Genomic DNA, 20534 nt, shown 5'->3' on the forward strand with positions numbered 1-20534 from the left:
TTCCTCCTCTTTAATTTCTGCACGAATCTAAAAAATCACTACTCTTTTTTCTCTATGAGCCTGATAGAATTAATCAGTGAAGGCTTCAGGACACAATTTTTGTTTTCAAGGATTTTTACAAATTCAACTTCTTTAATAGATTAGGAATCATTCAGGACTCAGCTTTAGTAGCTTGTGTCTTTCAAGAAATTTGTCAGTGTTATATAAATACATGAATTTATTGGCATAAAGTTTTCATAATATGCTTTTGTTATCTATTTTTTCCCATCTCTGTAGGTTCCTTTGTTATATCCTCATTTTCATTTCTAGGTAAATTTTATCTTCTCATTTTTAATTGGTAAACTCAGTGAGAATTTTATGAATTTGTTGATATTTTTAAAGAGACAGCTTTTGTTTTATTGCTTTTTTTGTTATTCTCTTTCAGTTATATCAATGACTGCTCTTCTCTTCTGTTCATTTATTTCTGCTTCCTTTGGGTTTAACTTACTCTTATTTTTTTAGTTTATTATGTGAAAGCTTCACTTATTAATTTTATGTTTTTTTGTTCTTCCTACTTAAATAATTTCCCTCTAATCATTGCTATAGATGTACCCATAGATTTTGATACATGTATTTTATTTTAATTCAATTCAAAATATGTTCAAATTTCTTTGTAACTTTCTTTTTCATCAATAAGTTATTTAGGAAAGTGTTAATGTGCACATCTTTGTGAATTTGCCAAATATCAGTCTGTTATTGAATTTTAGTTCAAATATCTTAAGTATGACTTTACTTTATGTAAATTTAATGTGGAATATGGTCTACATTGGTGAATGCTCCATATACATATCAAGTGAATATACACATGGTGGTGTTTTAGAGTGTTACTGAAATGTTAATTAGGTCAAGTTGTTTAACAGTCTGCTAAGGTTAATGGTTAAGTTGAGGTCTTTTATAGTCTCACTGAGATTTTTTTCTACTAATTCCACTAATTATTGAAAGACAAATTTCAAATTCCCTAAGTATTAATTTCTTAGTTTGACTAGTTTTTATTTTGTGAAGAAAGCAAACAATAAAACGCAAGTTTACTTTTGTTACATTTTCTTTGTTATTTTACTCTAGTTTTTAGTATTTAGTATGCTTTTATTTTTTGTCCTAAATTATAATATGTTATATGTTATTATAACCACTCCAGTTTTCTTTCTTATACATTTTAGATAATATTTTATTATAATTTCCTTTTAACATGTCCATATATTTATATAAAAGTGTTTTTCTTTTAGACATCTATAGTTGTTTTGCAGTAGTCCAATTTCACAAGCTTTGCCTTTTAGCTGTAGGGCTGGAAAATTTGCATTTAGTATAATTATTTATACAGTTCCTATGTTCCTTTTGTTCCTCTTTTCTTCCTGATATTTATAATTATATTTTAATCATCTCAAGTATCTCTACCATTTGATCATTATTTACACCTTTTATGATGATGATGATGATGATGATGATGATAATGATGATGATGCTAGAGATCAAACCCCAGGGCCTTACACATACTATTAAAATACTCTACCTCAGTGGGCCACACCTCCAACCCTCTACCTCTTTAAAACATTTTTGCTATGTTGTTTACAATATGGATCATCTACAGTCTTTCTTCATGGCTAATAAAATACTTTAAAATCTCTATTTATTTATTTATTTTTACCATTTTTTTGAACTCATGTTTTCATACTTTCATATTTTTCTTCTCACTTTGTCACTCTTGAGTAGAATCATTTTCCTCTATTATATCCTAGTAAGTAGCAGAAACAATGATAATTAAGATGCTAAAATTTAGCAATTATTGAATACCTACCATGTGCCAGGTACTTTGCTAATTTATAGGAAACATAATACTTCCTACCTAGAACTTTATAAAGTAAGTACTATTTTTGTCTACATTTATTATCTTAAGGAATTGAAGCATAGAAAATAAAAAGTGACTGATGTGGTTTGGAGGTATCTCCAGGAAATTCATATGTGAGAAAATGTAGCAATGTTCAGAGGTAAATGATTAGATTGGGAGAGCTGTAAGCTAATCAGGGAATCAGTCTAATTCATGGATTCATGATTTGAAATGACAACTATACTGCATGGTAACCACAAGCAGGAGGGGAGAGGCTGCAGGAAGTAGGTCCTTGAGGGCTGCCTTTGGGGATTATGTCTTGACCCTCTGATATTTCTCTCTTTCTTTTCCTAGTTGCCGTGAACTGAGCAGCTTTCTCCTACCACACTCTTCCACTATGATGGTCTAACTCACCACAGGCTCAGAGCAATGAAGTCAGCTGTCAATGGATTGAATTTCTGGTGCTGAGTCCAAAATAAACTTTTTCTCCTATAAGTGACTTTTGTCAGGTATTTTGGTCATAGTAACAAAAGCTATCATGGCAGCTTATCCAAATATACACATCTCTGTCATATTTTAATTCAGCCAGCTTAACCCCAGAATGCAAACACAATCAATAGAACACTGGCACATCATAAATTTATTAAATTATAAAAATGTATGGTGCTTTATTTTTTTTAACATATCAACATTTTTTTTCAAAAACATATCAAGTGAATTTAATTCTCTATGGAACAAAAAGTAATTATGATTGCAGATGGAAATTTGTTAATCTCTTTTATTTACTAACTAGCTTATATTCTGTTTCATATCTTACTGAATTTTCCAGCACTTCCAGGAAAAAAAATGGTAAAAATAAGCATATGTATGCATTCTGCTGTCATGTATAACAAATCAGAATAAATAAATAAATTCTAAAAAACAAGCATATGCCTTATTCTTGATTTTATAAGGACTGTTTCCATTATAATTCAGTTTATTAAAATCGTTTAATAGAAACAAATAAGCATATTTTTCCAAGGTTTAATAATTTTTCCAATTGCTCCATTTGTTTTAAAAACTGTAATCATATATCACAGATTATGGAAACCAACAAAAATTTCTAAAATGAAGAAAAATATAAGGGTAACTAAAACCCAAATTTTTTAACTCACTGGAAAAAACATCACATGTACCTATGAATATTATAATTGATAATTGGAACATTTTTTAAGTAGGAAATTCCACAAACTAACTATGATGGAGCAGAAGATTTACAAAGCACGTAATTACCTTTATTGTCCATATGTCAAGTCTTAAAAAGAATTTTAACCAACATTCAATCTGTTGCTGCAATCTACTCTAAAACCCAATCAAAAAGTTGATTTTTTTTTTAAAAAGCTACTCTAACACCTGGAGACTAAGTAATATGCTGTTGAACCACCAATGGCAAGCAAAAAAATAAGGGGTGAAATAAAAGATACTTAGAAGTAAGTGAGGATAGCAACACAACGTATCAAAATTTCTGGGACACTATGAAGGTAGTTGTCATAGGAAAGTCCATTGCATTGAGCTCATTCATTAAAAGAATAAAAAAAATCACCAAATAAATTACCTAACATTACATCTCAAAGCCCTAGTAAAAGAAAAACAAATCAACATCCAAAGCAGAAAATAGGAAATAATTAAAATCAGAACTGAAAGCAATGAAACTGAAACAAAAGAAACAATGCAAAAAATTTGACAAAACAAAAAGTTGGTTCTATGAAAAAATAAATAAAATTGATAAAATCTTAGCCACACTATTGAAGATAAAAAGAGAGAAAATTCAAATTATTAAAATTTGTGATGAAAAAGGAAATATTACAGCAGACGCTACTGAAAAATGGAAATTAATCAGGAACTATTTTGAAAATTTAACTTGAATAAAATATAAATCTTGAAGATAGTCACCAATTTCTAGAGACATATGACCTACCCAAACTGAATCAGGAGGATTTATACATTTTTTTTAAAACAGGGTATGTGCTATTTAAACAGATTAATTTCAAACAATGAAACAAGAAGGTTCTATCAAAAAGCCCACCAAACAAGAAAAGCCCAGGACCAGATGGATTCTTAGCCAAGTTCTACAAGAACTTCAAAGAAGAATTAACACCAATACTTCTCAAATTATTTCATGAAATAGAAGAGGAAGGAATCTTTCCAAACCCATTCTATGAAGCTAGTATTACTCTGATACCAAAATCAAAGACACATCAAGGAAAGAAAACTTCAGGCCCACATTCCTGATGAACATAGATGCAAAAATTTTCAGTAAAATTCTGGAAAATCAAATACAAAAACATATTAAACAGGTGGTGTACCATCATCAAGTGAGCTTCATCTCAGGGATGCAAGGTTGGTTCAACATACAGGAATCAACAATGTAGTTCATCACATCAATAGACTTAAAGACAAGAATAATAATTATCTCAATAGATTCATAAAAAGCATTTGACAAAATATAACACCTCTTCATGTTTAAAACACTAGAAAAAGTAGGGAGAGTAGGAACATACCTCACATTGTAAAAGCTATCTAAGCTAAGCCCCAGGTCAACATCATTCTAAATGGAGAAAAATTGAAAGCATTCCCTCTAAAAACTGGAACAAGACAGGATGCCCTCTTTTATCACTTCTATTTAACATAGTTCTTGAAACTCTAACCAGAGCAATTAGACAGATAAAAGAAAATAAAGGGATACAGATAGGAAAAGAACAACTCAAACTATGCCTATTTTCTGAAGATATGATTCTATATTTGGAAGAACCAAAAAATTCCACCAGAAATCTTCTAAAACTCATAAATGAATTCAGTTAAGTAGCAGGATATAAAATGAACACCCATAAATCAATTGTGTTTCTGTACATCAGTGATGTATCTACTGAAGGACAAATTAGGAAAACTACCCCATTTACAATAGCCTAAAAAAACTGAATATATTTGAGAATAAATCTAACAAAAAAAAAAAGGTGAAAGACCTCTACAATGAAAACTACAGACCACTAAAGAAAAAATCTGAAGAAGACCTTAGAAGATGAAAAGATCTCCCATGCTCTTGAATAGGCAGAATTAATATTGTCAAAGTGGCCATAATATCAAAAGTGCTATATAGATTTAATGCAATTCCCAATAACATTCTTCATAGATATAGGAAAAGCAGTCCTGAAGTTCATTTGGAAAAATAAGAGACCCAGAATAGACAAAGCAATTCTTAGCAAGAAAAGTAAGGCAGGAGACATCAAAATACCAGCCCTTAAAACATACTACAGAGCTATAGAAACAAAAATGGTCTGGTACCAGCACCAAAACAGACACAAAGAAAAAATGGTAAACAATAAAAGACACAGATACAAACCTGCATAAATAAAGTTGTCTCATACTAGACAAAGGCAACAAAAACATACATTGGAGAAAAGATAGCCTCTTCAACCAATGGTGATCGGAAAACTGTAAACCTGTATGTAGCAAAATAAATTTAAACCCCCATCTCTTACTCTGCACAAAACTTAACTCAAAGTAGATCAAGGACTTAGGCATTAGACCAGAGATCCTACACCTACTAGAAGAAAAAGCAGGCACAAATCTACATCAGGTCAGCTTAGGAACTAAGTTCCTTAACAAGACTCTTAAAATGCAAGAAGGAAAATCAAGAATCAATAAATGGGATGGTATCAAACTAAAAGCTTCTTCACAGCAAAGGATATAATCAAGAATGTGAATAGAGAGCCTGCATAAAAGGAGAAAATCTTTGCCACTTACAGTTCAGATAGAGCATTAATCTCCAGGATATTAAAAGAATCCAAAAAACTTAATACCAAAAAAAAAATAATAATAATAAACCAATTTATAAATGGGAAAAGGAACTGAAAGGTACTTCGCAGAAGAAATATGATTGGTCAACTAATAAACAAAAAAAAATGTTCAACATCTCTAACAGTTAGAGAAATGCAACTTAAAACTATACTGATATTTCATCTCACTCCAGTCAGAATGGCAATTATGAAGAATACAAGTAACAGCAAATGCTGGTGAGAATGTGGGGAAAAAGGAACACTCATACATTGCTGGTGGAACTGTAAATTGGTGCAGCCACTATGGAAAGCAGTATGGAGTTTCCTCAAAACTCTTGGAATGAAACCACCATTTGACCCAGTTATCTCACTTCTTGATTTATACCAAAAGGACTTAAAAACAACATATTACAGTAACACACCAACATTAATGTTTACAGCAGTTCAATTTACAATAATTAACTATGGAAACAACCTAGGTGCCCTTCAATAGATGATGGATAAAGAAAATGTGGTGTATACATATACTGAAATATTACTCAGCCATGAAGAAGAACGAAATTATGGCATTTGCCAGTAAATGGTTTGAACTAGAAAATAACAAGCTAAGTGAAATGAGCCAGTCCCAAAGAATCAAAGGCCAAATGTTTTCTTTTTTTTTTCCTATTATGTGAATGCCAATTCACAATAAAGGAAGGGGTGTTAGGAAAGAATGAAAAATACTTTGGATTAGACAAAGGGGAATGAAGGGAAAGGTGGGGGTAATGGGAATAGGAAAGATAGTAGAATGAACCAGACACGACTATCCTATATGCATATGTGATTTCAAAACCATGTAATTCTACATCATGTACAACCAGAAGAATGAGAAGTCATACACCATACATGTATAATATGTCAAAATACATTATACTATCATGTATAACTAATAAAAACAAATTTAAAAATTAACAAAAGTTGATTTTATAATTTTAGTGATATGCAGTGCTTAGCACAGAATATTATATCACCAATACAGCTTGATTTTTTCTTTATTGAGGTATAATTGAGAAGTAAAAATTATATATATTTATAATATGCATTTGTATGATATTATAATATACAAGTACATTTGGATAGTTTACCACAATTAAGTTAATCAACATATCCCTCACTTCACATTGTTATCTCTTTTTCTTGTCGCTAGAATATTTAAGATCTAGTCTTTTAGCAATATTCAAGTACACAAATTCATTTTTATTAACTTAACTATTGTCAACGTGCTATACAATAGGTTTCCAGAACTTCTTCATTTTAACTAAAGCCTTGTATCTTTTAACCAAATTTTCCCTGTTCACCTTGACTACCAACTCCTAACAACCATGTTCTATTCTTTGCTTCTGAGTTCAGCTTTACATATGATATCTCATGATAATGCCTTTCTGTACCTGGCTTATTTCATTGTGCATAATTTCCTCTAAATTCTTGTTTTTAATGCAACAGAATTATCACCGTATGCCATATAATACATCAAAAAGTTTAAATGGAAGATTTTAAAAATACAATTATATCTGTAGGACACCAGAGGCTCTATGGTTTAGGGAAGCTCAGGTGAAATATCTCACATAGTAAAGGAGTTTCCATGGTCTTATCTTCTAAAGATCCACTCACTTATGAGCACATTTTATACATGAATTTTCTTTCTCATCTCTCCATCATTATTGACAGATCCTAAAATGGCAATTAATTGCACATTCCGGGCTATGTAATCCAAATAATAAATTTCTAGAGCAATTTTCTAATTGTCTTTCAAGGCTGCACTATTCAATATTATAGCTACTAGCCTTAAATGGCTATTTAAATTATATTTAAATTAATTAAAATTAAATTAAATTTAAAATTCATTTCTTTTTTTTACCCTGGCCATATTTCAAGTGCTCAAGAGCACATATGGCTGGTGGCTACCATCCGAAACAGCACAGATACAGACTACTTCCATCAACACAGACAGTTCTATTGGACAACACTGCTCTAAAGAACACAGATGGTCTTTCCTCATCACTCAGGAAGAAGAAATTCTACAAACATGCTGCAAACTCACATTTTTCTTCACACACTTCTGACCATGAAGACTCCTGCCTTACTAAATATAGAAGGTTGAAGCTATAGGACATTGGGTTCTTTTGCAATATCAAATGAAAATTGGTAGCACAAAATGCCACTGATCCGCTTCTGAATGATGACTGCCAAGGGGATGTTTAATGACACTGAGGTGACAATTTCACAGTGCTGAAAAGGTGGAGGATCAATTGTTTTTCTTGCACTTCAAATAATCAGACATTCTTTCTATGAAAGAGTTTCAAAACAAATATTCACAAAGCAAAGGGAATATATATTGAGCCTAGTTTCCCAAAGAAACCAAGAACTAAAACATCACTCAACTAAGCAGAGATTATTGCAAAGAAACAGGTCATGAATCAAGATAAATCAATTCAGATTTATTACTTGAAAACAAGACTTTTAACAAATACATAAGCAGTACATTCATGCGTATTTTCAGGCAGTTAACAATTAAGCCAAAAATGAGATACAGTGTCATACATTTATACACATGATTTAGCAATACAGCCCTAAAGAAAGAAGTTATCATAAAAAGCAGATGATGTATCTTGGAACAAAAACTATATAAGACACAGTATAAAAGTCCAACAGTTCTCTCAAACTGTGCAGTTTCAGGTTTGTTACCTAGTTCTTCGTAGGCAAAGTTAACAAGTTGATATTAAAAAGAAACATATATTTAATATTATTTATATGTAAATCTGATATCTGTAAAATTCCTCTTTGTGAATTGAGTTTTGACATTGTGAAAAGAAAGTCCCCTTATTTTCACATTCATATACTTCTTAAAGTAAATCGACTTATTATTTTAAAAGAATAGATTCAATGGAACCTAGATTTTTGCAAGAGACAAAATTCTTGTTTCTAGAGTAGGAAAAAAAAAACCCCACAGTTCTTCCTTCCTGTAGAGAATTCTGTCGAGGCTTATTTCTGTGTGTGTTTCTGTGGGTGTGCGTGCATGCTTGTGTTTGTGAGTGTGTGTGCATGCATGTATGTATGCAGGCCCATGTGTATACTGTCAATGTGTTATATGAAAACACCCACCTCTGCTGATTGAACTGAAAAACAGATAAAACTTTCAGGAAGAGACCACAAGTCAACTGAAATCATTCTTTAGCAATGATGAAAATTACCATTATATATATATATATATATATATATATATATATATATATATATATATTCTTTATCAAGATATGAATCATTTAAAAATATGTCAGAGGATATTATTATGCTCAAGAATATTTGGAGCCCCCTGGTTTGTTTCTTGCATGTGGCTATAACACAGTAGAATACAGCATTTGAAAGGACAACAAAAAATTTCAAAGAAGACATGCCAAATTCTCTTTATTAGTTGAAAAAAACCACTCAAAGCAGCTATTTATAATCTGATAGGATTATTATATTTTATGCTATTACATAATAAAATTATGATAGGAATTCCAATTTCAATACAACAGTAACTTCAAAATATTAGTAGAGTAAGAACTCAAATGCTAGATGCACACATTTGTAAAGCATTTTATGCCCATTTGACTTTTGGGCAGTTAATAAATAAATTTGAGAATGGGGTACAGTCATTCAATGCCTTTTCAGGTACGTAAGATTTAATATCAGTGCAAATTTTATTCCTTCTTATTTGTTATCCTCTACAAATGTAATCCTGACACTAACCCATTCCTCCATCTAAGGTTAGATAATTTGATTTTGATCATGGCTCCCTCATCATTACCCCCAGTAATTAGTCAGCCTTGTTAGAGAAAGTTGTTTGCCAAGAAGTATTTTAATTGGGCACTAGGTTCTATAACTATCTAAAAGTGATAGCCCAAAGTTTGGTGCTGAAATGCACAGATGACCCAATATCGGTGGACCTAGGTCTGGCTGAAATTTTAGTAATTCTAATGACTTTGAGTTAACTTGATTCTTCGTATTATTTATTATGTTAGAGTCATTAAGGTCAATATTCAGTGCCCAGGCAAACCTCTCAGTCATTATAAAAACCTCTTTCTATTGTTTTAAATTTTTTTTTGTTCTTTTTAGTCCTACATAATAATAGAATCTATTTTGACATATTTTACAAACATGAAATATGCCTTCTTTTAATTGGGATCCCAGTCTTGTAGGTATGATGTCCAGGCTCTTTTTAGATTAGGATTTTACTGGATATTATTACCGGCTGTGCCAATTTGGGGTTTTTGGTGGTGGTGATGGTGTTTGTTTTCAACACCAAAGTTTAATTCACCAAAAGCTTACAAAGGTGAACTGGCCTTTATGTGAATTAATAGTAGCAACAATACCAGGGAATCGTTTATTTGTGTACATAGTATTAAATGCTATACTCTTAGGTTATCTGATATGTGGTCATTGCAATTTAAAAACTCTAGTAAGTTGCAAATCTAAGAAAATATACCCTAGGTGCTACTAATTGAGAAGATAACATTTTTATTTGTCTGCTACCAGTTATACTCCAACATGGCACTCAGAATCATGATTCCCTCTTAGAAGCCTTTCTGCACTTAAGACTTCTGAAGACAAGCACTGACTTTGGAGCTTAATAGAACTAGGTTTCAAATAAGCATTCACTCAGTGGTTCTGTGGCATTGAGGATTGAGGGAGTTTTTTAACCATGCTGAGCCCTTTCCTAATCTGGAAAATATAGATTATAAAATCCTATCTCACATAGTTTATAAGAAGAAAGTAGGCAATACATGTGTCATGAGTGAAATAGATCATGATCTCTTGTGAAGAGTCAATAAGTGGTTACCCTTGTTGATCTTAAAACTCCCAAAACACACACACACACACACACACACACACACTCACACACACATTCTATTTCAAAAGTTCTTCCTAACCATGCCTCAAACTCTTCCAGAAGCACAGGAACATTTTGCTAAATGTGGAGCCATGCCCCTCCCCCACGACATTCATTTTTTTTGTTTGTTTTATTTTTCTTCAGGTGAGAAATATAGCCTTCAAAAAAATTCTAGCGGTTATCTTCTTCAATCCCATGTTTTTATGCCATTATTTTACGTAAACAGTAGGAACCATAGTATATAATGACATATTCTTTTAATATGACCTTATCATGGCTACCTAAATCTATTAGATCCATTAGTTTGTAAAAGATACAAGATACACATGCAAACATTCATGAACACACATATTGCTGGATCAAACTTCTCAACAATGTTATCTTTATTTTATGGTGAAGATTTTTCTCTATTTTCCTCATTTCCTATTATATACAAAAGAGAACTTGTGTTACAGGCCTATCTTACTCTTTTAAATGCACCATTTATATTTCATGAGCATTTTTTTTACATTAGACAAATCCTCCCACATCAGAAGTTAGAACAAGGGAATCCTGCTATAAAGCATTTGAAATAGTGTCACTTCACAGAATGAATTCAACCCAAGCACAAAGCTAATTTTTAATCTGAACCAGCTCCTTTGCAAGGAAAATGGGACTATAGAATGAGATAAGGAATGTTAGTTCTTTATCGCTCATGTAACAAATCTCTTAATAATACGAAATGGCACGTTAGTTATTTCTACTGACAATATTAGGATGGTAATGAGAAAAGAATAGTATTACATATTCATTCTCCTGACAGGTATTACAATAAGATTGGGAAAGACAAAAAAAATTAATCAATTATACTTGGCCAAAAGGAAGTAGAAATGGTAAAAACAGTTCTGAAAATGGGAACAAAAAAAAACACCACTGTGATAGAACAAGTTCAATTCTCATCCACTTTTGGAGATTCTTACCAAGCTCCTGTCAGAATCTACTTAAATTCTTGTCTCTTGCTCTTAGATTCTTTTATTGATAGCCACCTCATTGAAAAGTCTCTCTACCTATTAATCTTTCCCAACTGCTTCTGCAAAACGGCCGTCAGGTATAGGTCCCTCCATTTCCAGGACCAGCACTTACATCAAGAGCCCTAGAATTAAAACAAAGATGGTCTGTGTAGCAAGGGAAGGATTCCTTGTTATGGTACAAAAGCCTGAAGAACGTAATGATTTTTGTTTCAGGAAATTAATTGTGTGGTGCTCCTAATTACAACAGGGAGAACATATTTTGGTGAATTACTTTTAGTGAAGAGTAGGATTTTTTTTTGGTGTGTGTGTTTTGGTTGTAAGGAGTGTGTGTGATCGTGCGATTATAAGAGAAGGCAAAATTGAACTTTCAGGTTTATGTTTACTTTTAAGTTTAAAAATGTGAACAAGTGGTTAGTTTATGGTTAGGAATCCTAAGAGTATCATGTAACTGTACCAAAGTAAAGTCTTTCTGTGTGCATTTTCAGAATGGTATTTTGAGTTTTATAACTCTTAACATATGTTCCCAATATTTTTTATAATACTTTTTTATGTTTTTGTCCTTTTTAACTTGCCTTTGTAAATTAGGTGATAGTAAAAGAATGAGATGATAATAAAAAATAATTCTGTGAAAATAGTCCAGGGCTCTGAGAAACTAAATTTTCTGTGAAAAGAAAAAGAATTAACAAGGTCACAAGAAAAAGAAAAGAAGAAGAAGAAAGAAAAATGCTTTATGACAGGGTTCAACCTGAGAAAATCAAGTCTCTCTTTGGCCCAATGGGTGAACTGTATTAAAAACTTGTATGTGCGGGTTCTGTTTTTCATCATCGTCCACTAAGGGTTGCTTTTGTAATACCAAAGGACTTCAAGCTTCTCAGAACACACAGAGGTGGTGGTATTGGTGGAATTTCTTTCTCTTTCTATACAGGAAGTGTTGAGTTCAGAACCTGTAGAGGACCACAGGAGCCAGTGGTTATCAGAGTGGGACATCAACACTCCAGGGAACTTGACAGAAATGCTACTGAATCGGAAGCTTAGTGGAGGCAGGAGCCCACCAGCCAGTTTTAACAAGTCCCCAGATGATTCTGGTGTATGCAAAGTTCGACAAACACCATTTTAAACCTTTCTAAGACATTTGGGACAAAGTTCCAGAAAAGATCACCAGTTCATGCCATGTATGCTGTGCTTGTGGGTTCTTACCTAAGGTCCCACTGAGTACTGATTTGGGGTATTTGGAAGAAAGCTGAGTTTATCCAAGGGGAAATTGTTTTAAAATTTGATAATTCACTAATGATAATTTACATATTGGATGTGAAAATACATGTTAGTGGGAGGGTGCTATATATTAAAAATACACATAACTTATTTTCTTATTTTTTATTTTTTAAATTTTTTTAAAAAGCTGATGAATTGGAATTCTTTTACCATCAAATATACAATGATATAATTACTAGACAACAATAAGAACTTAATGCCCTGGATAATCTTTTTTTGTAATTCAGATGTTTTAGAAACTAATAATCTTTGTGACAAAAAAAAATGTAGTTATTCCTTTAGTTTACATGTTTCTTTTTTGTTGAAGTCAACTGACATTAAAATTAGTGTCTTATTGTAAAACAGCATTTATTACATTATCAGATTTTTATAAAACTATTATTTCTATATAACTTTCTTTTATTATAATGCATAAAAGAAATCCTAAATTATAATGACTTAATGTTACCACAATGGATATTTCTGGGTGGTACAATTTGGAATTTCTTTTTTTGTACAGTTTTTATCCTTTGTTATATGTTTATAATGCATTGTATAAAGACAGTAACATCATTATTATGAAAAAAAATAAAAATTGGAACACACAAGAAATTATAGCTATGATAAAGACAAAATTCGCCTGAAAATAAAAAAGTGACATAGTTGACTTAGAATTTGTTTTAAAATACCCCTATGAACATAGCTATAAAGAGATCCTGAGGGTAATGAGAATAATACAAACTGTATTGTCACATCATAGACAATCCTCAAGGAATCAATGAAATGAGCAGTACACTTGGCATATTCTTTGAAGGGAAAGCAAGGAGCAAGAGACAGTAAATAAGAGATGAAAGACAGAGACCAGGTAGAGATACACATAAGAGTTTGTTTGTCAGAGCTGACAAATAAAGGCCATCTTTCTATAGGAGAGAGAGGCCCCAAGATGTTCAGGTGATTAGCTTTGTGGGATAGGGGTTTGCAGTTGTCGCTGTGGCACTATGGGATAGGCTAGGGGTGCCTGTGTCAGAGTGAGGCAGGTGGGGAATAGCATGGGATTGGCTTAGGTGGATGCCACTATGGTTGTGTCCTTCTGGGGTTGGCTTAGTTTTATGGTACCATGGGGTAGGTCACTAATATGAGTGAGAGGAGTTCGAGAAAGTAGAGGAAAGCGAAATTTATCTCATAAGATGGCGGTTACCATTTAAGATGGCTGCTCAGATGTTAAATCGATACCCTGTATTCTTCCAGGTGAAGGAGCTGCTACATTTAGTGATAACTGGAACCATACCTTGGAGCTGAAAAAAGCATAATGGAACTGGAACATCTTGTGTTCAAAATAAAGACGCTTTCAAAGATAGCAAAGAATCCACCTCAACGTTTACCTCAAAGCCCAGTTGACATGTGTTATCAAAATATTTAAATAGGGGGATCCAAGATGGTGGGCTAGAGGGAGGCTGCATTCTGTTTTGCTCTGGTAGTGGAAATACTGTTTCTCCACAAGTGATTAGAGGAACCCCGACAGCTGCTCCCTCACAGTAAACATGGCCTATGTGCTGCGCAGGTCTCCAGGCCTCAACATCACCACAGGACTCCCGGCCCCTCGTCCATGCAGGTCCTCAAGTGCCCAAGTAGGACCATCGGCATTAGCACCAGGGCAGGACTCCTGGCCACTATTCCCACTCAGGTCACCTGGCCACTGCCCAAGCACAGGAACTCTGGCCATCACTCCTGTGTGGATCCCCATCTGCCATCATGGGACTTCTTCAGTTGCCTCCATCTTGGGGCACTGCAACTACTGCCATAGTCCCCTACATTTGGTAGACTGCACCTGGGGCTATTGCACTGAGCCCAGAGACAGCCACCAGCCACAATACTGTACACCACAGAGCTGCATCTCTGAACACACCAATCAATGTCATTGCTCCCCCCCCCCCGAAAAAAGCAGCTGCCTTCATCTCGGGACACCTTCCTTGCCATCTATAGTTGGGGCAATTCCCAGCTTGAACACCAGCTGGGGCTTAGAAACAATATCAACATACAGAAAGTCACCAATTCCTCCCTCTCTCCAGCAGCTGCTAACCCGGCACAGTGCCTGTGGCTACGCAGTCAGTCCATAGGTTGCAAAATCATGTCCTGAGCTATCCAATATAAAACAGCTCTTTATGACAGATGCATAGACCCAAGAGAACAGCCCACAAGACCTCTGGTGAGAGAGGTTCCTGAGTAGGAAGCTGAAAGGGAGGGGGTGAGGGAGATACAGAGACACTATAATCCTATAGGGTAAAAGCTACAATGCCTCAGATCTCCAGTGCTAGAAAAGGAGACACACAAATAACTTGAAAAAAACAAGGGAAGAAAGTGCCCACAACAAACCAAGATATTACATTAGTAGAATCAATGGCAGAATAGAAGAAATGACAGAGAAGGAATTCAGGTTGTACATAGTTCAAATGTTCTGTGAATTAAAAAAATGATGTAAGAGAGAAAATACAGGCAGCAAAAGGTGCTAAAAGCATGCACTGGAGAAAGGATAACATCTTCAACAAATGGTGCTGGGAGAACTGGAAATCCATATGCAACAAAATGAAATTGAATCCCTTTCTCTCACCATGCACAAAAGTTAACTCAAAATGGATCAAGGATCTAGGAATCAAACCAGAGACTCTGCATCTAATAGAAGAAAAGTTGGCCCTAATCTCCATCTTCTGGGGTTGGGCTCCAAATTCCTTAATAAGACACTTATAGCACAAGATTTAAAACCAAGAGTCAACAAATGGGATGAATTCAAACTAAAAAGTGTTTTTCTCAGCAAAAGAAATAATATGTGAGGTGAATAGGGAGCCTACATCCTGGGAACAAATTTTTACCCCTCACACATCAGATAGAGCGCTAATCTCTAGGGTACACAAAGAACTCAAAAAGATACACACACACATACACACACAAAAAAAACCCAATCAACAAATGGGCCAAGGACCTGAACAGACACTTCTCAGAAGAGGATATACAATCAATCAACAAATATACTAAAAAATGCTCATCATCTCTAGCAATCAGAGAAATGCAAATTAAAACTACTCTACGATACCATCTCACTCAAGTAAGAATGGCAGCTATGATGAAGACAAATAACAACAAGTGCTGGCAAGGATGTGGGGGAAAAGGCACACTCATACACTGCTGGTGGGAGTGCAAATTGGTGCACCCAATTTGGAAATCAGTATGGAGATTTCCTTGGAAAGCTGGGAATGGAACCACCATTTGACCCAGCTATTCCTCTTCTCAGACTATATCCAAAAGACCTAAAAACAGCACACTATAGGGACACAGCCACATCAATGTTTATAGCAGCATAATTCACAATAGTTAGACTGTGGGACCAACCTAGATGCCCTTCAATGGATGAATGGATAAAAAAAAATGTGGCATTTATACACAATGGAATATTACTCAGCACTAAAAAAAATAAGATCATGGCATTTGCAGGAAAATGGATGGCATTAGGGCAGATTATGCTAAGTGAAGTTAGCCAATCCCTAAAAAACAAATGCCAAATGTCTTCTCTGATATAAGGGGAGGTAACTCAAAATGGGGTAGGGAGGAAGAGCATGAGAAGAAGATTACCACCAAATAGGGATGAGAGGTGGGAGGGAAAAAGAGGGAGAAGGGGAATTGCATGGAAGATGGAAGGAGACCCTCATCATTATACAGAATACATGTATGATGTTGTGAGGAGAAAAAAAAAAGAAGTGTGTCACTTTAGATTGAGTAGAGAGAAGTGATGGGAGGGGAGGGGAGGAAAGGGGGGAATGGAAGGGCAGCAGAATAAAATAGACATTATTATTGTTGTGTGTATATACGTGACTGCATGACCAATGTGATTCTGCAACCTGTACACTCAGAAAGATGAGAAATTATATCCCATCTGATTCAAATGTATGATATGTCAATATCATTGTACTGTCGTGTAACTAATTAAAACAAATACAAATTAAAATTTTAAAAAACAAACTCAAGAATATAATCAATAGCATAGATTTAATAGACATATATAGAATATTTTATTCATCAATGTGAATACACTTTCTTCTCAGCAGCACATGGATCCTTTTCTAAAATAGACCATGTATTATGCCACAAACCAACTCTTAGCAAATACAAAAAATATATATAGAGAGAGATACTGCCCTGCATTCTATCAGATTATAATGAAATGAAATTAGAAATCAATGATAACATAAAAAATAGAAGCTACTTCAACACTTGTAGACTAAATAACATTCTATTGAATGAACAATGAGTAGATTTAAAAAATTCCTAGGGGTAATTGAGAACACTGATACAGCATATTGAAATCTCTGGTACACTATGAAGGCAATAGTAAGAGAAAAGTTCATTGCATGTAGTTTATTCCTTAAAAGAAGAAAAAGTCAACAAATAAATGACCTAACATTACTTCTCAAAGCTCTAGAAAAAGAAGAACAAAATAACAGCAAAAGCATAAAAAGACAGGAAATAATTAAAATCAGAGCTAAAAATCAATGAAATTGAAACAAAAGAAATAATTGATAAAATTAACAAGATCATTGTAATGTTTTGAGCAACCCATAAAAAAATTAACAAAACAAAAAGTTGGTTCTTTAAAAATATAAATAAAATTGATAAATCCTTAGACATGTTAATACAGAGAAGGAAAGAGAAAACTCGAATTACTAACATCCATGATGTAAAAGGAAATATCACAACAGACACTGCATAAATACAGAAGATAATTAGAAATTATTTTGAAAATTCGTACTCCAATAAAATAGAAAATATCGAAGGCATTGACAAATTTCTTGGGTCATATGATTTGCCCAAGCCGAATCAGGATGATATATGCAAGTTAAACAGATGAATTTCATGCAATGAAATAGAAGATGCCATCAGAAGCCTACCAACCAAGAAAAGCTCAGGACCAGAAGGATACACAGCTGAGTTTTATAGGACCTTCAAAGAAGAACCAATACTCCTCAAATTATTTCATAAAACAGAAAAGAGCAGACACTTCCAAACCTATATTCTATGAGACCAATATTACCTTGATTCCAAAACTTCATCTAATAAACATAGATGCAAAAATTTTCAATAAAATTCTGGCAAATAGAATACAAAAATATATCTAAAAGATAGTGCATAACAATCAAGTGGGGTTCATCCCAGGGATGCAAGGTTGGTTCAGCGTAAGGAAATCAATAAATGTAATTCATCACATCAATAGATTTAAAGATAAGAATCATATGATCATCTCAATAGGTGCAGAAAAAGCATTCAACAAAAGACTGTACTCCCTTCATATTCAAAACCGTAGAAAAACTATGGATAACAGGAACATATCTCAACATCATAAAGCTGTCTATGCTAAGCCCCAGGCCAACATCATTCTAAATTGTGACAAATTGACAGCATTCCCTCTAAAAACTGGAACAAGACACGGATGCCCTCTTTTACCACTTCTATTCAACATAGTTCTTGAAATACTGGCCAGGGCAATTATACAAAAGACATTAAAGGGATGCAGACAGGAAAAGAACTCAAATTAGCACTATTTGCTGATGATATGATTCGATATCTAGAAGACCCAAAAAATTCCACCAGAGAATTTCTAGAACTAATAAATGAATTCAACAAAGTAGCAGGATATAAAATCAACACCCATAAATCAAAGGCATTTCTGTACACCAGTGACAAATCCTCTGAAAGAGAAACTAGGGAAACTACCCCATTTATAATAACCTCAAAAAAAATAAAATAAAATATTTGGGAATCAACCTAACAAAAGAGGTGAAAGATCTCTACAATGCAAACTACAGAATGCTAAAGGAAGAAAATAAAGAAGACCTTAGAAGATGAAAAGATCTCCCTTGTTCTTGGAGAGGCAGAATTAATATTGTCAAAATGACCATACTATCAAAAACATTACACAGATTTAATGCAATTCAAATCAAAATACCAATGACATTTCTCATGGAAATAGAAAAGGCAGTCATGAAATTCATCTGGAAAAATAAGAGACCCAGAATAGCTAAAGCAATCCTTAGCAAGAAAAGTTAAGCAGGTGGAATCACTATACCAGACCTTAAGCTATACGACAGAGCAGTAGTAACAAAAACAGCATGGTATTGTCACCAAAATAGACAGGTAGACCAATGGTGCAGAATAGAGGACACAGAGACAAACCCACATAAACACAGTTATCACATATTAGACAAGGCACCAAACATATATTGGAGAAAGAATAGCCTCTTCAACAAATGGTGCTTGGAAAACTGGAAATCCCTATGCAACAAAATGAAGTAAAACCCTATCTCTCACCATGCAGAAAACTTAACTCAAAGTGAATCAAGGACCTAGGAATTAAACCAGAGACCCTGTGCCTAATAGAAGAAAAAGTAGGCCCAAATCTTCATCATGTCAGATTAGGCTCTGACTTCCTTAACAAGACACCTATAGCGCAAGAAATAAAATCAAGAATTAATAAATGGGATGAGTGCAAATTACAAAGCTTCTTCTCAGCAAAAGAAGTAATCAGTGAGGTGAATAGAGAGCCTACAGAATAGAAGCAAATTTTTACCACTCACACATCAGATAGAGCAATAATCTCTAGGATATAAAAATAACTCAAAACCTTAACACCAAAAAAATATAGCCCAATCAATAAATGGGCCAAGGAACTAAACAGACACTTCTCAGAAGTTGATATACAATCAATCCACAAATATATGAAAAAATGTTCAAGTCTCTAGCAATTCAAGAAATACAAATCAAAACTACTCCGGCTGGGATTGTGGCTCAGTAGTAGAGAACTTGCCTAGCACATGCAAGGCCCTGGGTTCAAGCCTCAGCACCACATAAAATAAATAAAATAAAGGTATTGTGTCCAACTACAACTAAAAAATTAATATATAAAAAAACTACTCTAAGATTTCATCTTACTCCAGTCAGAATGGCAACAATAAGAATATAAACAATAAGTTTAGGCAAAAATGTGGGAAGGAAGGCACACTCATAGTTGCTAGTGGGACTGCAAATTGGTGCATCCAACATGGAAAGCAGTATGGAGATTCCTTGGAAAACTGGGAGTGGAACCACCATTTGACCTGGGTATCCCACTCCTGGGTTTATACCCAAAGAACTTAAAAACAGCATATTATAGTAATGCAGCCACATCAATGTTTATAGCACCACAATTCACAATAGCTAAATTGTGGAACCAACCTAGATACCCTTCAGGAGATGAACAGATAAAGAAAATGTGGTCTATATACACGATGGAATATTATTCAGCATTAAAAGTGAATACAATCATGGCATTTGTAGGTAAAGGGATGGAGTTGGAGAATATAATGCTAAGTGGAGTAAGCCAATCCCAAAAAACCAAAGGCTGAATGTTTTCTCTGAAATGAAGATGCTGATCCATAATGGGGATGGAGCAGGGAGCATGAAAGGAATGGAGGAAATTTAGATAGGGGAAAGGGGAAGAGGGGGAAGGGAGTGAGCAGGGAGTAGGGGAGACATGGAATGAAATAGACATCATTACCCCAAGTACAGGAATGAGGACACAAATGATATAATTCTACTTTGTGTATAACCAGAGACATGAAAAATTGTGCTCTATATGTGTACTACGAATTGAAATGCATTCT

Source organism: Marmota monax, unplaced genomic scaffold (genome assembly GCF_021218885.2).
Source record: "Marmota monax isolate L192 unplaced genomic scaffold, Marmota_monax_Labrador192_F-V1.1 WCK01_AAM20220418_F8-fsc00172, whole genome shotgun sequence".
Taxonomy (NCBI): domain Eukaryota; kingdom Metazoa; phylum Chordata; class Mammalia; order Rodentia; family Sciuridae; genus Marmota; species Marmota monax.